Here is a 21,443-nt window from a genome sequence, read left to right on the forward strand (position 1 = left end):
GGTTACCCGCGGCAGAGTAGGTGCTTTCCCCGTGGGTGGGTTTGTCGTCGCGACGCCCGACGGCACCGTGTGCGGACACACATCCCTCAGCCGCTCAGCCTTGCGGGGCGCTCGCCGCCCTGGCGCTGGGCCCGTGGGGCGCCCGCCTGTTCCTCCTTTACTGACAGCCTTGGTTGAGCTCGCAGTTGTTTTGCACCCACGTTTCCATGTAGGAGGAGACTTTCCCCATTTCGAGATTATCAAGGGTGCTCCGCTGGTAAATTCCAGGAGTTTCATCACGTCGCTGAACGCTTCTCCTCCTGATTTTGTCTTAATGCAAAAAAAAAAAAAAAAAAAAAAGTAACAGTCCAGATTGTCATTCATTCATGAGATCTACCGCTCTTCGTGAGACTAAGGCTTGTCTTCGGTGGGTTGTTTCCTAAAACAGCACGTTAATTTTACTGTTCATATCATGGTCGAATTCTTAAACCTTTTCCTTTCTGAATAGCAACTCGAGCATCAGAAACCTGGGAGTTTAGCCCAGTTCACGAGTCTTTTTTGCGTGCGTGTAGGCACGGCCACCTCGACTGCCTCTGCTGCTGTAACAGGACCTGGCCGTGTGGCCGTCCGTCTCCTTGGACTCTCCCTGGTGGCTGCCCGGCTCGGCCTCCGGCACGGCAGTGATGCCAGATTCTCGTCTGACGCTGACTTCGTAATGGTCTCGAGTTAAGAATTTCCGCTTTAACCCAGCGTTTCTTTTCTTCTGTAATAAGCACCCCAGCCCGTGCTCTCATACCCCCTTAGTCCAGGTCTGAAACCTGAGCCTCTTCACCTCCGGCTCGCGTGGCATGTTGGGTCACTGGGTTAGCTCCTGATGGTTAAATACACAGCCGAGAAATGCAGAAGGCCATGGCTCTGGACGGGACTCATTTCCTGCTCTGAAGATGGCCTTAAGGGACTGGGCTTCTTTCACAATGAGATGGGCACACCTTACTTTCTTCCTAAAATATTCCTGTTGAGGACCCCTTTTCCTTGGCTTGCGATGACAGTGATGTGTCGCTGAGGAGAGCCCTGCTTCCAGAACCGAGTGTCCTTGGGCGTTGGATGCTCCCAGCTCCTCTGATGGGTAACATCTCAGGACCTGCGGCCATCAAAGCCAGAGGCGCATGTCCGCGGCAACCCCAAGGTGCTAAAGAACAGAAATCTCTCCATCTCGAGTGTCACTTGACATATGCATAACTGTCACCCCTGCAAGAGCTGTTTGCAGCTTTTTCTTTGCATACTTTGGGGCAAAAAAAAAAAATCTGTGGCTCAGGAGCCGTCTCAGCTGGCTTGACGGGCGGACCTCCCCTCGGGACGTGGAGGGTGGGCACGGGCATGTTCAGAGAGGGACTCTGCTCCCCTCTCCGGTCTCCTGTGCTCCCACGTGCTGTCGGTTCTTCTCCGACTCAGGTTCTGGGGAAGGATGGGAGCCCGCTGATGGTCTTGCAGGAGGAGGAGGATGGAGCAGGGAGGCAGGGCGAGCGTGGGGCAGAACAGGACACACACAGCTGCTGGGCCCTGTTCCAGAAGCCCGCCCCCGACCTGGAGAACCGGAATTTCAGGAGTCTGTGCCCAGGGATCGGTGCCCTTTCGGAGCTCCCCGGACCGATTGCGGTCATCGTCCTGGTTTGGACACTACTTTCCCGGGCCAGTTGCCCCTGCACGTCATCATGGACTTGACGCAGATGCTCCCTGTGGCCGAAGCTTGGTGTGTGGTGCAGTCAGACCACAGACGCAGGGCCGGCCCCCGAAGACGTTAAAGGGAGAGACCACGAGAGGGGAGCGGACTGTCTCACTGGCAGGTGGACTAGTCGTTCCTTCCATGCTTACTCATTGTCACCTGCTGTGTGCCAGCTGCTTTCCTGGACGCTGGGGGCACCTCGGCGAACAAGACAGACACAGTCCCCGCTCTTAAGGACGTTACGGTCAGCCAGCCGGCCAGCCAGGCAAACGGCTGGGGCCACTTCCGTCTGCAGTGAACGTCAGAGCCGGAGTCGCTCGTCGCGCACGCCGATACATGCTCTGGGATCAGCCCGGCGTGGCCGTCTGTGCTCTGGAGCTCGGCACCGTTAGAACCCGTTCTAACCCTCCCCAGGTTTCCATTCACGTCGACGCACAATGCCGTGCCATCCTTTTTGAGTGTTAAGTCGCTTCCTCCTTGCCAGGTTTTGTTTACACCTCTGGAGCATGCTGAGGTCTGACTCTGGTTATGGGTCCAAGGGTACGAGGTGGCTTGTCTGTCTATTTTGTGCGAAGGTCTTCATGAACTCTCGAGAACAGGCAGGGTCCTGATTCGGCGGCTCACCGCTCTCAGTGCGTTTCACGGGGAGCCGATAGGCAGCGAAGAATAGCTTTTGCAGCTAGAGCTCCCAGCCATTCACGGTCATATAAAGCGGTGGTTCTCAACTGGGAGCAGTTTTGCCCCCCAGGAAATGTATGGCAATGTCCGGAGGCATTTTTTGGTGGTTACACCTGAGGAAAGGGTGCTACTGGCATCTGGTGGGCGGAGGCCAGGGCGCTGCTCAGCACCCTACAGTGTGCGGGGCGCCCTGCACAGTACAGAATGTTTTGGCCTTAAGCACCAGTAGCTCCAGGCTGAGAACCCGGATGTTAAGGGGTTTATGATGATACAGCTCACTTAGCGTCGAAGTTCCCGAGAACACCCACAAATCTGATTTCCTCTGGGTTCCGATGAATTTAGCTTCATTCGCAGGTTCCTCCTGGGTGGCTCCCCCATGTCGTCACCTCGGGCGCCCTGGGGGCTAGGCATCGCAAACCCCTCCCTGTAACGAGGAGACTCAGTTGAGGGGGGTGCCCGCCAACGTCAGAGACTCGGCGCAGGGGTCTGAACTCGGGGTCTCTGCGCCCCAGACCCGGCTGGGCCGGGTCGGCTGTCACGGCGGCACCCAGGTCCTTGCTCGTTGCTCCCCTTCCGTGAGGCCCCCTCTCAGGATGCTCGAGGCCTGGCCGCGTGACGCCGTTCACGTCGTCAACACCCTGCTGGGATGTGGTGCGGAATTCTTCTTCTTTCAAAGTTGGCTCTCTTCCAGATCGAAAGCCATTATTCCTCCTCCTGCCTGTGTCCTCTGGTCTCATTTAGAGGCACAAAAGACACGTTTCTGTGGGCACAGCGCGGCCGGGCTCTGCCGTGAACGGGCCCAAGCCGCAGCACGCGGTCTTTTGGGGGTATTTCTCACGTGAGGCCATGTCTGCTTGTTTCGTGTCACAAGTGCGGTGACCGAGGGGCTCCTCCCGGCCACAGGGAAGGACACTTGGGGAGGCCACTGGCTCAGCCGGACTCTTGGTCTCGCGAGCAACACACATTCCTGCGTCCACGTCACCCCTTCGCCAGACCAAATGCCGCCCGGTGCCGGCCCGTGCAGGCTCCAGGGACCGCACCTGCTTCGGACAAGGAGACTTTCCGTTCTCCTTGGCATTCATGGCCCTGGGGGGCCTGGGCGGACGTTTCTCCTGGTGGGCAGGGCCCAGCAGCTCAGGCGTATGAAAAAGACTTAATCTCCACCGATTAAACAGTAAGTGCGTGTGAGGTCGGGGAAACGGCAGTGGAGTGAGGGGAGCGGAGCTTCCTGCCTCTCTCCCTGTGCAGCAGATCGAATTTCCATCGACGAGGAGAAGTGCCTCTCCCCAGAAGATCCCCCCCGCCCCCCCAAGAGCCTGGATGGAGAAGATGAGCCCCGCTTTGCGGGTTTAAACACAAACACACACACACACGCAGTAATCACATTTACAGAGATGAAGCTGTCAACACCACCCCTATGCTGCAGATTAATTTTGACGGTCGCCTTTATAGTGCAGGGTGGAGAGTCACGCCAGTCCCTGGGGACTGTCTCGAGATGAAACGAGACGAATGCCCACATTCGCCGCGGTTGCTTCGCTGTATTTGATCTCTAAAGTTTTTTCTTACTCTACAAACTTTTACCCGAAGGTGTGAACGCATCGGTATAAATAACTGTACTCTGGGCATGTTTTTATATCTATTTTTATGTGCGCACAGCTTTTTATTTTTATTTTTTTTAAATGGGATTGCATATGTCCACACGGAAGATCGGCATCTCGATGACAGCTAGCGTTTACCGAGTGTCTTGACGTCTCAGGCCTGTTTGGCCTCAGGCACTTTGCTGACCCGATCAGGACCCACTTGCTTGCCCCTCCCAGGCAGGCGGGCATCTCTGTGGCTGTTCAGAGGAGGATGTGGACACCCCGGGAAGAAGCCCGGTCGGGGCTTAAACCCCCACAGTGTGGTGCCCGAGTTTGCGCTCTGAGCGCCCAAACCGGGCACGCTCAGCTTGCTTCCTTTTCTGCATGTGGAAGGACTTCGTGCTCTGGTGGGGTCTGTGGGTTCCAGGCCATTGGGTGTGGGGGAGATTGGGGGAGGGGGAAGGAGCCAGGTAACCTCCATAGTGAGCAGAGGAATCGCCAGCCAGTGGGCCACTCGGATAGGGGTCCCTCACTTGAGACGTCCTACTGTCCTGCCAGGCGAGCCAACACCGATGCCTATAGGTCGTCTTTAAACTGGGGACTTTAGGGCCGTAACAAAATGATCGGCTTGAAGGAACTCAGTTCCCGCTCTCAAAGGCGGTATATGCATCTTATATGTTAACCTACTTGGTCCACCATTTCAGATCACCAGTGTTAAGCTGTTCTCGACCTACCAAAACAGACAGCAGTTTCTTAAGACACAACTACATTTATGTTTATCTTAGATTTGTATTTATAGCTACAGGGGAAACAGCCCTTAATTAGATTTGGCAATTTGGTGGGATGATTTTTTCCTTCATGCCAACCCGACAGTTTCCTTTTTTCATAGATAATTTATTCTTAATCTTCTTCCTCTTGTTGGGATACCGTGATAGCTTTTCTGTTGTTGTTTTTTTTTTAACCTGCTATGTATAAATCGCCACTCGGCTGCCTTCCACTCTGCGTTTATGTATGAACCTTAGGCCCTCCTTTTATTTTAAGGCTTCTTTGTCATTCCTCTTGTTTGTTTTTTTTCACAGCTTCCAAAGACGAATCTTACGGAATAGAGGATGCTTTCAGCAGTAACGCTGAAAAAGTTACAGAAAGTTACAAAACAGGGATAAATACTTTTAAAGCCCTCCACTTCTGCTATCGATGGTTCGGCGCTCGCGCTCGCTCGCTCTCGCGCGCGCTCTCTCTCTCTCTCTCTCTCTCTCTCTCTCTCTCTCTCTCTCTCTCATTTCTTTCAGTGAAGCTTCTGGCGACGTCTGCCAGCTTCGCGGGGCCACTCGCCTCGGCGCCGGGCCGAACCCCTCATGCTCCCTGTGCCCCGTCCGCGTGTGGACAGTGTCTCCCAGAAGGAGGGCGCTTTGACTCTCGACGGTCAGCTTTCTCCCTCGCCTCGAGGAATGCTGTTTTCTCAAGAGTTTTGCCTTTTGCCTCAGTTTTGGGTCCTCTCTTTAGTAAAGTCTTCAAACATTAACACACATCTATTTTCAATCATAAGTCTAAGGTTATATGTCAGGACAAACACAGGTGTCTTTGAGGCGAGTCACCTCCTGGATTCTGCTAAACCTCATCTCTGCTCTTCTGGTGGGTGCATGAGGACGGCGTCCGTGCGTCTGGAAAAACAGGAAGGAAAATGTTTGTTTCATTAAGAACGGGTGAAATGCAGCTCTGTCGGTACGCATGTCTCCATTTATCCTACATTTAGGAACTAAGGGGACTGTGAGGGTAAGACCTAGAGCAGGTGCATGGGGAAGAGGATCAGAGCTCCAGCGGGAGGAGCTAGGCTCGCGGGCAGGCTCTGCCATGCTGGCCGGCGGGCTCTGCGAAGCTGCGAAGGGCACAATGTTTCTCCATCTTTATTTTTTTTTTCCATTAAAAGAGATCGAATGTAAACTAAAATGACTCTTAAGAATTTCCTAACAACTTTTCGTGATCCTGCGAGCTCTCTGGTGTCAGAATTTTTTTTTGGAAAGTTCTTAGAGAAGAACCTGGAGACCTTTTCCGAGAAGAGGAATAAGTACAATTACGGAGTTGGTAGGTAGGACCCGTGAAGAAAGGTTTAAAAGGCAAGAATCGTTTTGTCTTGGAAGCGAACACACAAGAGATTGATAAGAATTTTAAGACAGCACTGTAACCTAAAAAAAAAATGAATTTAGTTAGAAGTGTAGTTTTCCTTTAAAGCTATATGTTATGATTAAAAAAATGCAATGTGCTCATCAGAGACAACTATAAAATCACACAAAAGCAAAACATAATTATATCCCTAAAACGCACCTTTAATCTTTCATTAGATTTTCTTTTAGCATTTTCCTCTGAAGTCTAAATAATGTTTCACATTATACAATTCAGTATCTTACTTTGAATTTATATTAAAATGAGCATTTCTAAATGTTATCATTTTTGTAAACATTTTTATAGCTCCATTTTACTCTTTTGTGAGATTATACCATAGCTTCTGTAGCTCTATAATTTTTTGCTTCTAGTCATAACCCCGGAGAAAACATTTTGCACAGCACTTTGCTCTATATTTTTACTGTGTTACTGTAATAGAATGCCGCTCCTGAGCGTCCCGAATCAGTGGGAATGAACGTGCTTGATGAACGTGCTTGAGGTGGTTGATAATGTTGTTGAATTGCGCCTCAGAAGGGTTTTCTCAAGTTGCATTCCTGACTGTAACATGTTTCCTGTCTCACCAGTGAACTCTCCAGCAGTTATATAATTTTATGACACTTTTAATTATGTAATCATGTTATGATTAGAGGCAACTTTGAGAGAGAAAACTCTCTCTCTCTCTCTCTCTCTCTCTCACTCACACACACTCACACACACACACACATGAATACGTTTCCATATGCTTGTTAATAAGATTTGTTTCTTTTTTGAAAATGTCTCTTTATGACCTTTGTCCGTTGATTGATTAACGTCCTAGTGATTTTGACCAGCCACCAGGTTAACTTAGATTTTTCCAAAGACATGCAAGCATGAAGTTAATCACAAAAGATCTGCATGCGTAGGAAGCTGTTGAAGAGACTGAGACCACGGAATGAATGCGACCTCAAAAAAGGGGCCACGGCCTGAGAGCTTTACTTTGCTTCCCCAAGGCCACGTTCGACTCCGTTCAATAGATGCCAAACGAGGTCGAATTCATGACCAGGAAAATATGCTCTGGGAGAAGGGACCTCAGCATTAGTGCCATATGATCAGAGATACCGGAACAATGACCCTTACTTTGGTATCAGGCACCTGGAGATGCCTCCCGGTGAGATTCCAGCAAAAGAATTTCCCAAAGATTCGGTAGCGTGCTACCTGTCTGGTCTGTCGTCCACGCACCCAGCCATCTCTCTTCTGCCTTTACCCAGCAACCCTTGGAGCAGCCTGAGTGCTCTGACCGTGGTTCTTCCCACAGCCAAAGCCTTGGGTAGTCTGGACGACAGCCCCTGGGGCCTCGCACCTGTTGCTCAGGTAATCTCCCCTAGCTCTGCTTCCTTTTCTCCCCGAGCCTTTCGCCCTGGGGCTGCGTTGCCTCTGACTTTGACTTCTTCAGCTACACCTCTCTGTTCTGACCTCTGAGGGAACATCTTGTCTGGGTTAATTGGACCATTGCGGAGCTGAAAGGACAGTTTCTAGCTGCTCCTGGGCCCGCAGCTTGACCCCTCAGCTGCGGTTTAGCCGACCAGGTTTCTGCTTTCCCAGCAAGGAAGAAAGGAGTGGGGTCATTGTTATCCCTTGCACATGCAAACAGAAAAACATAAATATCCAGATTCTAATTTCAACAATCATAGTGAAATTAATTGGTCACCAAGAGGAGATTTTTATTTGGAACCACGTAGATTTTTGAGGGTGAGAACGTTCCTTGTCTACGATGGCAAGGAAGGGAGACAGTCTCGCTGTCCTGAGGTGTTGCCAGAGAAACAGCCAGGCGGTGTCCGGGTCCCTTGCCTGTTCCATGGCTCTTCTCTCTCTCGCCGCTTGCCATGGCATGGCGAAGGAAGGTTTGCTATTTTTTATTTTTAGTAAAAATTATTAGACCTATGAATTCATACAACAGCTAGCGAGGTTAAAATTTTAATGGCTTTGATTAGTCAATTTTTGTTTCAGAGATTTTGTAGAAGTTTTAGCCTCTGGCGAAGCAATCATTACTTTGCAGTTATTTTTTTCCCTAACAGCACATAGTCTTACGTGGGCTGGGTTCCTTTGCAAAATAAATCCATTTATTTCAAGTTCTCAGCACAGCTTTATCAATTGCTAATTATCCCTCACTCTGCAGAAGCCCATTTCCTCTGTATTCATGACATAGCTCTTCTGTAATCTTAGCCTCACAGAGAGCGTTCCTACAGAGAAGGGCCCGTATCTCGAGGAGATGTAATAAAATGATTCTCTACTACTAACTCGAAGTAAAATAAAGGGCTGTGCTTCCTTTTGGGGTCTTGTCATTGTGAAGAGTGATGTTTCAAGGTTGAGACGAAGCGTGATTTACAGCATTTAATTAAGAAGGGACCGTGTCTACAGTGGTTTGGAATCCAGCCGCATCATTCCGAATACGTTATCTCCCACTCACCTTTACATGACTCTGCGTGTTAGAAAGTCAGGTTTTCAGCCTCACCCACAGGAGAAGTAGGATATGAATCCAATCGAATGGAATTTGCATGAATTCCCTCAATAATATTCTTAGCTAATATTAACAGTCTACTTCACGCCAGTCCATATACTTGGTATGGAAGCATTTGATGTTACATTCACAATGTGTAACTCACAGGCTGTGGAATGAATATGAGCCAAAAACACTTGAAAGAGGAATAGAAAAGAAAAATTATATTCTAGCTAGAGGAAATGACAAAAATATAAAGGCACTAGAGAATATTTGGAATCCAGAAATGAAAAGAAAGTTTAGCAAAGCTGAAGTTAGTGGAGGGACCTGGTAAATGCACTCTAAGTTTTACAAGTAGGTAGATCAGTTTGAGTGTCAATAGGTAAATTTCAGACTTCATGTACGGATAAGAAGTTGTTCGGTTTTAATCAGAGAAACGTCGACATTTGATTTGTGTTTTGAAACGTTGGTTCTGAGTACAGCACGGAGAATGAGGAAGCGGGGAGTCCCGTGAGGAGGCGTTGGAGCGAAGACAGTCGTGTGACCCCGGAGAGGGGCCGGGTGGCCTGGAATGCCAGGTCGCAGGTAGCACTTCGAGCATCTGGGGCTGGTTAGCCCTGGAGATGGGTAAGAGAAGAGGCGATGGCAGAAGGGAAGCCAGGTGCCTGGGCGCTACGGTTGGCACCAGGAGACCGGAGGGCGGGGGTGGGGGAGGAGGAGAGAGAGTGAGCTCCGTCTGGAGAACGCTGGATGTTCAGCGCCTGTGGGCGTAAAGTGGAGACAGCCTATGAGCGGTGTGAGATGTGTGTCTGGGGTTCAGGAGTTAGGTCGTGGGTAAAGTTATAGAATTCAGATTTACTAACATATAGTTGGAGATTCAGACCAGGAGAATGAATTCCTTTGTCCGGCAAGTGGGCGTACAGATCCCAGAAACACAAATATTTAAGAGACGGTGAGCAGACAGGGGACTTCAAAGGCCCCTGGTAATTAGGGGGCACGGAAATCAAGAGGTGTTTTTCACGAAAGCGAAAAAAAGAGAATGTTTTCAAAAGTGAGGAAGACACCCAATACTGCCTAGAGGGTAAACAAAGTTAGGGTTAAAACATGCCTGTTAATTTAAATATATATTTTTAAGTATGTTTTAAGGTAAAAAGTACATGATCACTGAAAAAAACCTGGTATGTACCTCTAAGGAAGATATCTCATACAGGTTTTAAAAGATGCCAACTTATTTATAATATAAAATGGAAACTCTGCCAACTAGTAAAGTTAACTTTGCAAGAGGAAGATGTATTTCTTATGTACATATTTGTAAAATAAACAGTGGAGGAATAAACAAGAAACTGGCAAAATAGTTACCTATTGAGACATTTCAGTGTGTTCTTTTTACATTTTTTTAACTTTTGACTCAAGTATTTTGAAGCACATTGAAATGGATAAAATTGTATATCTGATTGGTAACATAAAAGAGGATTTATTTCAGGTGACTTTAATATAAAATATTGAATGTAAATCTTTAATGGTAAGAAGAACTAGAAAAATTTTAAACTTCAGTGGTTTTATTAGTAGTAACAATAATAGTATCACTTAAAATTTATTTTAAATATGTTGTAGCGTAAAGCTAAGAACACTATGGTAAAACTAAGTTGAAAATATCTTATATATGCATAATTTAAAAATTACGTTTTCTGTTTCTGACCACCGAAAGGGCCCAGCGGCAATGTCACCTCAGCTGTGACGAGCGCCCCTCACAGGCAGATCTTGGCTCTTAATACCATTCACCGCTGTGAAGAGACAGGGCTCCTTAGAGAAATGGCTTATTTCCGGCCAGGAAGGGTGCACATCAGGACTGAGCAGCTTGTGATGCCGGAGAACAAGGAAGGTTCCTCAGGTTAATGGACGAAAGGACAGAGGATTTAGCTAGAAAGTGCCCCCGTTGGCCAAAGTCATAACAGTTCGAGCATAAAACCTGTAGGATTCAAATTTCGTTGAGGAGGCGGTTAGGGAGAAAGTGTCCAAAACACCCAAAAAGGTTTCCTCAGAGGAAGATGATGAAAAAAGAGAAAAGTTGGGGAGCCACAGGCGATAGACTCCCCGCTGCCTCCGGAGAAACGTGACAGCGTTTCCCGTCCCTGCCAGCAGGGGGAGACGCGCCTCCTTTCTGTTACTGAGTCCTCCCATTCAGAAAAATGGAAAATCTGTTTTCGTTTAGGTCTTTTTTCTTTTCTCTGTGATGTTTTATGGTTATGCTGGGAAAACGTGAGTCCTGTACAGTTCTTGCTCTCTTCTCCAAGCTCGCAGTTTTGGGGGGCGGAGGGGGCGCCTTCCCCCTGGGAGACGGGTCCAGCGCTAGCCCGCTCGTCGCCGGGTCCGCAGGAAGGGCAGCGATGGCACCCCGTCGACCTCGCCGTGGCGTCCCGAATCTCTCTGCGGCCCTCCTCGGCCACCCCCATTTATCGTCACACCCTGGTTTTCTCATCTCGGCTCGTTTTCGCTTTATGGATATTCCGCAGGTGTTTCAAAATAGCCAGACCTTATTGCATTCCACCGAAGCTGCCAAATCATGACTGCGAGGTTCATCCAACTAATGCAGAAGACACATCCCGTGTCCCCTTTGTCAGCCTTTCTGGGTCCGAAGTCGTCTCCTCGATGCTCATCATCAAACGAGGAAGCGCTGTTCCGACACAGGGCTTGTGAAGAGAAGGCGGGGGCCGGGGGCTGGGGCCTGGGGGTGAGGCTCAAGTCTCCTCTCTGGTCACTGGTGAGATGTCTGGAATCCCCTTCGAATCTACACTTGGAAGGGGCTGCTGTTGACGTGCAGGGCTTCTGTCCGGGTCCTCGGTTTCTAAGTCTTTCACCTCCTGTGCCTCTGCCCTCCGGAGAGACACCTCCCTGCAGTATTTGATTTTTAGACCCGGCGAAGCACATGCACAGCCGCCGTTCCCGGCCTGTGCGGCTGGCAGGACTCTGTCCCTGTCTCCACGCGTAAAGCTCTACCTTCGTGACATCAACCAGGGAGCACCAAGATTCCGCTTGCGTCCCCCGCCCCTGCTTCCTGCCAAGGCGTTTCCTGGGATTCGAATCCGGTTCAGATAGAGGCTGACAACGACGAGAGAGCATAGGAACGTTGTTGGGTAGTAAAGCGCTCACCTCCCCAGGCTGCAAGGGCGGCCTGGGGTTAGGGGCTGGATGCTAGTTATAATTAGTTCAGTGTCTTCGGACAGATGTTCAGGGGATGAAAAATGTCTTCTTTTGCTTTTACTTTTTGGAGTAATTTGTTTCATGAAGTAGAGTTCAAGGTTGATTTGAACTGAAGCCAAGGTGGACTTATCCTAAACGCTTTTGCACCTTCTCGTTATTTCCTCTAAGACTGAGGAGTCTCAGTTTTAACTTTTAGTGCTATGCGTTTCTGTGCTTCGTGAGTATTTACGAGAGGACGTTGGAAGAAGCAAGACACAAATTCAAGCTGAAAACGATCATGTGGTCTTGCCAGCCAACCTAGCTGATGGTTCTATGTTACTTTATTAAATCGATGCACAGTAGTTGACTTAATGAGTTCTCATTGTTGGCTAACTAATATGTTTCTAAATAGTTACCATAATTACGAATAATTCCACAGTGACCACCTCGTGCATAAAACATTTCATAGGCTGTAAGCGTAGGTAGATGTTCTGACGTAGCCTGGTTGTGGCAGGGAGTTCTCCTTATCCTGCAATGTCTGTTTCGCCTTCTTCCATAGGAATTCAGCTCCCATCCCAGCCTAGAATACAGACTGTATCTCCCAGTCACCCCATTCAGTGACTTTTTTTCCATGCAACTAATTTCTGTCGGGTGGGATGTGATCGGAAGCGAAACGTTCAGACTCCAGGAAGTTTCTTCAGAGGGAGGAGCCGCCTACTTCCCCTTCCCGCCCTCCAGTCTTCCGTCTGGGATGCGATGGCTGGAGACCCGTCCTCTGCGCCATGAGCTTGAGCGATGGCTCAGTGGCGAGGCCGGAAAAGCAGGGCTGCTTACACGAGGACAAACACGTATGTATCGTACGGGTCTTTGTCACTTGCACCTGCGTGCAATCCTGCAGTTTACCCGGGGTCATGTGATGGTGCTCGATTTTAATGACTGATCAGTAGATGGCAAGAAAACACAGAGATCCTGGACAGTAAGGCAGGCATGCGCCGGTGCCCTCAGCCGTTTCCCCTGTGACAAGCATGGCTTACGGGATCCGCCTCAGTGTGCCTGGAGCCGACATGCCACGTCCATCCGTGCCTCTCGGTACGTCCCTGGAGGCCAGATGGAGCAGATACAGTTATCCCTACTTCTCACATAACAAAACCAAAGTTGCCCTCACCGGGACAGTTGCTAGAATGTCAGGTTTTCGTGCTAAAACCCTAAACTTACTGAATCATAATGTCTGGGAACGAAGCTGAAGAAGTAGTATTTTTAATACGTTTACGGACCGATTCCACTGTGCACTGCTGTTTGGGAACTTCTGGCCAATTCTTCTGTTTTGAGATTATTGCTTTGCTTTCCCAGCTACTCGGCCTCACCCTATAAAACGAAGCCACATGACATGGAGCTGGGGGAACATGTGAGTTGACATGTGGAGATGATCGTTTCTCCTTCGACGGGTGGGGGTGAACTCAAGCACATAAATAGCCCTGCATTTTAAGAACCCCAAACCCAGCACCGTCTCGTGACTCAGAATCGTCGAGACACCTGAGTGTCCGGTGACCATCCCTCGACCTCCCACAGAAACCCACATCCAAGGTCAGACAAGGGCCGCAGCCCCTCACCTGCTGAATCAAAGCCCCCTCTCCCTGCCTGAAATATAACCGGAGAGCCGTGTGGAGAAAGGGCGCAGTGCCGAGGGCTGCGGGTGCCTTCCACTCCCTCAGTGGCGGTTTCTCTGTGACTCCTCTTTATAATGCAGGCCTTGGAGGTCATGAAACCGTCGTGGACCTTTGGTCCCTCCGGGAAGATTAGCCTGTGAGGTGAAAGCCCTCACCTCTTTATTTCCTTGTGTTTACAGTTTTGGAGTCTTTGTCGCTAGGGCTGTGCGGTGGGTTATTTTCAGAGCGGCCACACTGATTTCCTTCCCTGTGTCCTCCATCTCTCGAGGCGACACCGCAGGTCCTGCCACTGAGAGGTGGAGTCTGTTCGCCCACTGCTGGGGTCCAGGCTGGGCTTGCGGCTCAGTCTGACCATGAGATGTAGATGAGCGGCCTGTGCTAATTCAGGGTCTTGTTCCAGAGGCCTTGCACCTTTGCTTTTGGAGGCTGTGTGAGTAAGCCTGGGCCAGCCTGCTGGGTGCAGAGGGGTATATGGCTTAGTCACCGATCACCCCAGCTTATAGGCGGCCAACCTGCTGACCTGCAGCTGGACATGGATGCTGGGTGTGGACACCGGATGAGCCCAGCTGCGTTTCAGCCCAAATGACTGACCTACAGAATCATGAGCTACATCAATGGTGGTGGTTTTAAGCCCCTGAATTTGGATTTGGGTAATCATTCAGCAAAAGCCAGCTGGTGACAGGCATCGACATGGCCACAGAGGCTTGGGGTGACCACGCCGAAGGCACCTACTCCGCAGGGCTCATGCATGGCACAAAAGTCTGCGACTGAGTGAGGGTGTTTCTTGTCCTGACGAGGTGAAGTGTCCTCAGCGAGAGTCCCCCCTGAGTACGGCCCCTGCGATCGCCTTGTACGACGAAGCGCGGTTTTGAACATGGGCGAGAGAGCCTGAGAGCACTGTGGCCTCTGCTCGTTGTCCCGAGCCTCCCGCGCCTCTTCCCCGTCTCCCACGCTTTGGCTGGGGAGAGACACCGCGATTACGGGAGAAGGTCCCTGGGGAACTCGGTCCTTCATCGTAATCCTTCCTCTGTGGCTTCCGTTTTTTTCTTTTGAGGTATAATTTACATATGATGAACTGGACCGTTTTAGACCGTACCGTCTGGTGGGTTTTAGTATATTCAGAAGGTGGTGCCGCCATCATCACCACGTTGTAATTTTAGAACGCTTTTGTCACCCTAAGAAGAGACCGTGTACTCGTGAGCTCAGCGGCTTCTTAATTTTTTTTTTCTCTTTGCAGTGTTTCAAAGATCAATTTTTTTCTACATCGATTCCTACTGTGCAATCAGAAAATGTGTATATTTATGAGTCATGTAGGATTTTTATTAAAAAAGTGAAACTTTTTTAAGGAAAACAAAGGTTTATTTTTTTCAATTAGAAAAAATACATAAATAAAAGCAATGAAGAAAAACTAAAAAACAAACCCAGATACGTGTAAAATGTAAAGTAAAATCTACTTTCCTTCCCATTTCTATGGAAACAGCTGCTGTTTTCAGTGTGGGGTATGGTTTTCTGGAAGAGGGTGTTTTTATAGCTGTTAAAGCTCATCCGCAGAGTTTTAATATGATGTATTCCTTTGGCTCATGACACAGGGACTTGAAAGTAATTTTTGTGATATCTGCTCACTTTCGTAGACCTCATCTTATCGAAGACTTTAACTCATAGCTCTAGTGCCATATTTAGGGAAACACTCTGTAGGTAGTGAGGATATTAGTAAGTTTGGAAAAATTAAATATGATATTAAATTTTTTATTATAAAATGTTAATGTATTGCAGAAAATTTGGAAGCTATAGAGAATAAAATAAAAGTTATCCTTAATCAGACCCCCTGTAAGTTAACCACTTTTATCATCTTGGTGTATTTCATTTAAACATTAATTTTTCACACTTTAATTGTAACTTCAACTTTGAGAATTGTGATGAGCTTGGCAGAAAGTTATATCTGAACTGTATAAGTTATCAGTTATGTTATTGTTAAAATCATGACCTGCTCCGATGTTTCATGTTTTGTGTGCACACTCATGGATACCATTTACTAAGAGCTTTCTAACAGCCCAAGAGAACTTGATTAGAATGCCTAGAATAAAACGGCTTTTCATCATGCCTAATAATGAAATGTTTCTGCCTGGGATGACTTATTTCCCACTATTTCTGATAAGTTTCTCTGATGAATAGTCGTCTGGCACTATGCTGAGAAACGTCTCCAGGAAAAAGCAATAGATTTTTCAGTTTATGCTCATCTGTGATTCAAAGGCTGTTTTTATTACAGGAATTTTATATTGTACTTTAATTCTGCTCTATTCCTAGGCATGATTTTATGTGTATTTCGGATTTTAAAACCTTATTTTCACAACGGAATGTTTCAGATCTTTGCTGTCTTTGTTTGAAAGACAATGAGCCAAAAAAAAAAAAAAAAAAAGAAATCAATGATTCTGCTCGGTGATATGTTATTTCATGGGCAGAATAAACTGTAAACTATCTTTTCAGAAAATAATGTGGTGGAGTAAGACTTAATAACATTTATAATTGATCATGTTGAAAAAAAAAGCAGATAATCGAAACAGAATCCAGGTGATAGTTGATCAACCATAAATCACAAAATACTGACTCTTTAAAGGAAATTTAGGATATATATATATATATTTTTTGGATAAAGACATCTAATCCTCGAGAGAGGAAACTTACATCTTGATAAATCTATCCCCGTTGACACATAAGAGTGAATCTCACTATCGATTCAAAGAGAACTGACTCCTCCTCTGTGTCCAGGCCGTTGATTATTGGAGCACACACACATGTTAGGAAGGATAAAAATGGCGGTTTTTATGATGGGTGCGTTCTGGGGACACCAGTGACCCTAACAGGGCAGCCACTTCCCGTATGGGCGATTTCAAAGGAAGTGGAATTTAACACGTAAGTATAGTTTTGCTTTAGCTTGACTTTCCTAAAAGATGAACCATTTTGGAACAAATACAAAGCACTTTTTTTTTTTTTTAGTTTACTAACTAGTTTGCAAACATAACCTGATAATAAAAATATATGAGATGTTGAACATTTTTGCTTATGTTGTCCTTGACCTACTAAGCTGTTCCCCTCTGTATTTGGCCAGGAACTGGAATTTAGTCAGCGAACAACACAGACTTCTCGGGTGGTCGTTATTCGCTGTGGGTTCACTGATAGTCTTGGTAGCTACATGTCTGTGTAGCAGAAGGAAACCTTTTCTAGGGGTCTGCAGATCTGTTTCTCTCTCCTTTTTGACATTGTGGCTCTTCGCTGTTAAAAACAGCCTGTAGGTATATTTAACTAGGCGGATGAGGGAGAGAATGAGCATGAGAGGTCACCTACCCCCGTTGTCCGTCCGGGCCCATGGCTTCAGGTGTGCAGTTCGTGCCTCGTTGCTGACGAGCATCTGAGTCATACGTCTGCCGCTTCCCCTCCCTCCATCCCGTAAAGTCTTTGGATCACACCGCCTTCGTCCTCTGGCACTCCAGTCTGCCCTTGTCTCCAGTGTTGAGGAGTCTGATGCACTGTTTTGATCAGTTACAACCTCCTTTTCTATTTCTTCTTTAAGGGAAGTCTATGCGGAAGGCTTTTGAGAAGCTTAATCACATTTCCATTTATACATTTGAAAATGAATTAAAAGGCATTTCATTTACATCGCCCATGTGTTCGCCATTCTACCTTGCCTCATCCGACATGCCACGCGAGAGGGAGGAGGAGAAAGATTGCATTAAGTTGTGTACTTCGTGCAGAAATTTCGAAATGTCCTGACAGATTGCAGAAATGAATGCTAAACGATAACAGTGTTTACACTCAGTAATGAGATAATTTATTAGTAAATTAGTGGGACATTGCTTTCTCTGTTTTGCAAATGAGGAAGCAAAGTCAGAAAAGGATTTTTTTTTTCTCAAGGTCGCACACTCTTTGTCTGACAGAGCCAGTGAAAGAAATACAATTTTCTCCGATTTTATCTTCTGCTTAGTCTATTGAGCCACTAAAATTTTGCAAGTACAAGTAGATCATAGAGAAGGTAAGTTATGTCATTGTCGAGTGATTCAAATGTATCCACGTCGCCCTTCATTCTAGAGTAGACAAGAATGTGAGACTGACCGATTCGTTCCCACTTGTATACAAATGCTTCAGCGGTTTTTACATTTTATCCGGAATGCAGAATGGATCCCCTGTTTGAACTTTTATAGATTATCTGCATGAGAAAAAGGCTCAGGGACAGTGGAATGGATCATAATGAAAACTCTGAAGCTACCTGTGTTTGATGTTCAAAATTTTCATGCAAGATATTCCAGCTTAGATAAAACTTTTGCCATGCAATTTTCTTGAAATAAGATAGAATTTTATATACATTTAATTAACATTATATGCATAGCCTTCATACATAAATATGTATAGCCTTTTATCAGACATATCGGTATCAATTAACAATGAATCTGCGTTTTAATGTTGACATTTAAAAAAGGGCCAAAATTGTCTCGCCAAATCTCATTGTCTGAGTTCTATCACAGGAAGAAGTCCCTTTCATTTCAACAGGGATTTTACTCTAGGACACAGGTTGGAAGAGCAGAGTGGACGAGGACTTGCGGAAAGTGCTTTGCCTGTGATGATGATGGCTGGTCCCCCCTGGTTGTTCTGGGTCGAAAAGAACAGTGTCGTGGCAGACTTGTGTTCCAGAAAGCATTTTGAACTTGCAAACCAGATGATGGTGTAAGAAAGGGGATATCGTGGTTGAGGAGATAAGGAGGAAACGTTTTGGAAGGGATGCTTCGAGTGGTCTGCAAATGGGAAGAGAAGGGAGGCTGCCCGTGAAAACCGGGTTGGAGTCGACGCGATCAACTACGTGGGAGGTTTGGGGGGCAGGGACGGATGACGGGCTGCGCCTTAAATTCTGTAGCTACGACGCTCAGTGACTGGTGAGAGGTCAAGTGCAGTTCATTCCCAAGCTCTTTTGGTAAGCCACTGGTGAGTCTGTCTACAGCTAGCCATGGCCTGTATGCACGATGCGTCAGTCAGGCTCTAGGTTAAGCTGCTGTAACGAGCAAACGCAACCCAATGGCTTCGAACAGATAGACTCCCTTCTGTGAAGTCCAGAGGGAGCAGCTAGTGTGCACTGTCAACAGTGGCGTGGCTCTGCCAGCTCGACGTGTGGCTTCTGCCTCTGGACCAAAGGTGGTTCTGGATCTAGTCATCCCCAGACCGGCAGGGAGGGAAATGGGCCAAGAAGTTCACCCGCGTTTCCCCCTAGGGCCGTGACCTGCAAGTCGTATCTGTATTAATTTGCCAGGGCTAACGGAGTGCCACACCAGGTGGCTAAAACAACAGAGGTCTGTCGTCTCGTGGTTCCGGAGCCAGACGTCCAAAATCGAGGCGCCGACAGGGTGGGCTCCTCCTCAGGGTTCTGAGGCAGATTCTGTTCCAGGGCGCTCCTCCTGGCCTCGGAACGGCCATCGGCTCCTGTGCCTCTCTCCACCTCATCTTCCCTCTGCACATCTCTCCGTGGCCAAGGTTCCTCTTCTCGCGGGACACCAGTCAGTTGTGTGGGATGATAAGGGCTCACGCTAACGATCTCCTTCGTAACCTCATCACCTCCATACAGATCCATCTCTGAGTAAGTGTGCTCTCGCCTTGTCCCCCGGATTAGAGCTTCCCCCCTTCCCAGCAGTTTCCCAGATACCGGCTCCGTCTTCCCAGGTTCCGCCTCTCGGCGGCTTCCGTACTCTTCTGCTGCTTGCGCTTCCTCATCCCGCACCTTCTTTATGCAGCCAGCACCCTAAGCCCTGCTTTCTTCTTCCTCTTCATGGCTCTTTAAACTCAAAAGCAGAGCAAGTGAAGGTATTACTTGCCTTTCCATGGAGGCCTTCCAACTCAGCCTTCCAGCTTCCCCAGGAAGTGAGGAGAAGCATTCACGTTTCTTCCTTCTAATGCAGCACGAAACAACCAGAAAAACGCCACAGTGGCTAAGCTTCCATATTTATATGCACCGAAACTTTCATATCCTGGCACAGAGGACTCACAGCGGCCAGGAGAGAAGAATTTTCAGAGAAGGGAATAACGTATCAGACGCTAGTGAGAGGTCAAGTAATATTCACTGCCTTTGGATTTGGCATATGACGACTTCAGTGACCTTGTTGAGAGGAGCATCTTTGGATGGTGGAAGCAGAAGACGGATCGGGATCCTTTGAGGACCGAGTAGGTTCTAGCTTCCTCCAGCACATATGCTGGGCTTGTCCTGTGCCAGAGACCAAGGCGAAGTCAGCCTGTAGTCTCCATGTGTGTCACACACATGCGAGTCAATGATAAAAATACACGCATGAGCAAAGGAAGGAGAACGGATGAATGAGGGAAGCTCCGTGTAAGGGTCGTGGTCAGGAATAAGCCTGATCGTGTGTCCAGTAACTTAAGCTGTTCAGTTGCAGGCACCCCAGACAGCTGGCGTCATCCAAGATTAAGGTCCGTTTTCTCAATTAAACCTTTAATTTTGAGACAGTCGTAGATTCACGTGCAACTGTAAGAAAGGACATGGAGATCCCGTGTGGGGATGAAGGTCTCGACAGGCATGGACAGCGAAGGAGAGGTGGGAAGGATGGAGCTTATGGTCAAGGGGGTGGTTTTCCTCAGTGGACCAAAGGTCCCAAGCTAGACCCGAGCAACGCGAAAGCGCAGAGATCTGGCAGTTGGTGAGGAGGGCCGGCTGTTTTGGTGCGTCAGAACAGGAGCAAATGTCCCGAAAGCAGCACAGGAGGACGTCGAAGGATAAACGATTGTAATCAAGAGTTCTGACCGAAATTTCTGGCCATGGCAAGGCACGACTGTTGTGTGGGTGGCCAAGATGGAAGGGAGAAAGGCCGTTGGCGATGAGGAGGTCAGGGGACGCACAGGCTAGGATGTTCGAGGGCTCCCCCAGAGGGAGCCCCAGCCGTCCGAGCTAGAACGGCGAAAGGCATTTTAGAACCTTCCTTTTCTCCACCCCCTACGTGAAAAGTCATCGGCATTTTACCTCCTCACTGTTTCTTGCTTGTGACCCAGTTTCTCCATACCCACCACCTGTGCCCACTTTCTCCCCGCGTAACCTCCGACCTGGCTTCCTTATAGTCAAGTTTCCTTCCTATATGCGTTATCCACCCAGGCACCAGAGTGATGACCCTTGTGGCCACGGCCCACCAGACAAAGCCCAAGCGTGGCGTCTGCCCGGGGTCCTGCAGGAGCCGGCCCTTCCTCCCCGGCTCTCCACCTGCGGACGCAGAGCCGCGTGGAGCCGCCCTTGCCTCTGCTGGCCCTCTCCTCTCTCCTTAGTCTGTCTCACTGTCCCTCACAGGCCTATATCCTCTCGGAAGCCCTTCCTCAGCCCTTGACTGTGTCAAGTTCATTCCCCTCTGTCCTTGCCAAGAGGGAGGACCCAGTGCGGCATTCCCATTGCTGAAGAGCGCGCATGCATCTCACATGGGAAATGGGAAAACACGTCTCATTTACAGGGGTCTCAACCCCAATAAGATGGTCTTCCGTCCAAACCAAAGTCTTTCCGCCTCGACACTGCGGACATTCGGGGCTGGATAATTCTGTCCTGTGCTTTGCAGGGTGTTGAGCAGCCGCCTTGGCCTCCTCCCTACATACCAGCAGCAACCCCAGTTGTGACGACCAAAAACGTCTTCCGACATTGCTAAATGTCCCTTTGGGGACAGCATGACGGCTGGTGTGGCATCTCTGGTCTGCGTTAGAAACACTCAGGAGGCCGCAAGGGCCCCGGCCAAGGTCGTGTGCGAACTCGCTCGGCTTTGGAGTCTCCGCCTTGTCCCCGTGTTGCTCAAACGCGTCTGTTGTTTCCTGAAGGCCAACGTTCATTCAGAAACGCTCGTTGGATTTTTTTTTTTTAATAGCAAAAATCATCTTTGAACCTGTTCTTACAGAAATACTGTGTCAGGAAGTTTATAATATCCTCAAAATACCGCCGAGAGGAAGAGCGCTCAGAACAAACATCTGTCGGCTCGCCAGAG

This window comes from Rousettus aegyptiacus, unplaced genomic scaffold, assembly GCF_014176215.1.
Source record: "Rousettus aegyptiacus isolate mRouAeg1 unplaced genomic scaffold, mRouAeg1.p scaffold_m13_p_8, whole genome shotgun sequence".
Taxonomy (NCBI): Eukaryota; Metazoa; Chordata; class Mammalia; order Chiroptera; family Pteropodidae; genus Rousettus; species Rousettus aegyptiacus.